This window comes from Adiantum capillus-veneris, chromosome 7, assembly GCF_014529385.1.
Source record: "Adiantum capillus-veneris isolate H3 chromosome 7, ASM1452938v2, whole genome shotgun sequence".
Classification (NCBI taxonomy): Eukaryota; Viridiplantae; Streptophyta; class Polypodiopsida; order Polypodiales; family Pteridaceae; genus Adiantum; species Adiantum capillus-veneris.
In genome coordinates, this window is record NC_140937.1 from 155,240,888 (window position 1) to 155,241,784 (window position 897).

The following is an 897-nucleotide window of genomic DNA, read 5'->3' on the forward strand; positions in this document are numbered from 1 at the left end:
AGCCCTTTCCGGAAACTCGCCTCCCATATCGCTCACAAGCCCTTTCTTGACACCTTGACACTAGCATCACGATAAGCCGACCACAAAAGCCATCGACCAATTTAAGTGCTTTCTACAGTGAGCACTGTCACCCTTGCAACTAGTCGTTGCACGATGCTGTTGATGTATTAAAACCAACCACGGCTTGTGCAGCATTGTCACCCATGCATGTATAGGGAGAGGCGAGATGGGGGGTACGCCCGAATGACCACCTCCAAAAAGACCCTAATCCACCTCTTAGGGGGCTTTGTATGGGAGTCGTGTGGAGGACATGCCCTTGCACGAAGAGCCATGGCTACAAGTTGAGTCACAAGATCCAATGAGTCGCAAAATTTTGCAATTTAGACTACGTATTGCATTTCGTTGCATTCTTCATCAGTGCAAGAGCCAAGATATCCGTTGTTGAGAGTCATTACTATGTATTGATCTTCCCAAAGGGATCCAATTTAGGTGGTTCCGAGTGCCCCTTAGCGCCGCTAAAAGGGAGGTAAAAGGTTTATCAAGTGACCCTAGACACAAAGAAGGGGAGGCACCCTTGCAGTAGGATATGGGGGGAGGGCATCCCTCTCCCCATGTGCCCCACCGCACAGCCGACAGGCAGCCCCACCCGACGCCCTTGTCCTCATTTTCAACACTGAAGAGCTATGCACAAAGTCACAACTATGCCACTACAAACCACCACCCACCACCGGCACAGCCAACCAAAGGGAACCAGTGTCTAGGGATGGGAAAGTCTTGACAATCTATAAAACCTATGGTCTTGTAACAATACGGAGATTGATGCCACATACACGTGTAACAACCAATGTGGTAAAGAACTATTCCCAAGTAAAGAATATTACTATTAAAAAAATCAAC

The 897-nt window shown here is 48.2% G+C and overlaps 1 pseudogene; it reads right to left on the minus strand.

Annotated features, from left to right (window-relative positions):
- Window positions 1-295: 295 nt before the first annotated feature.
- LOC147454871 (5.8S ribosomal RNA) lies at window positions 296-450 on the minus strand (annotated as a pseudogene).
- Between the last annotated feature and the right edge of the window lie 447 nt (window positions 451-897).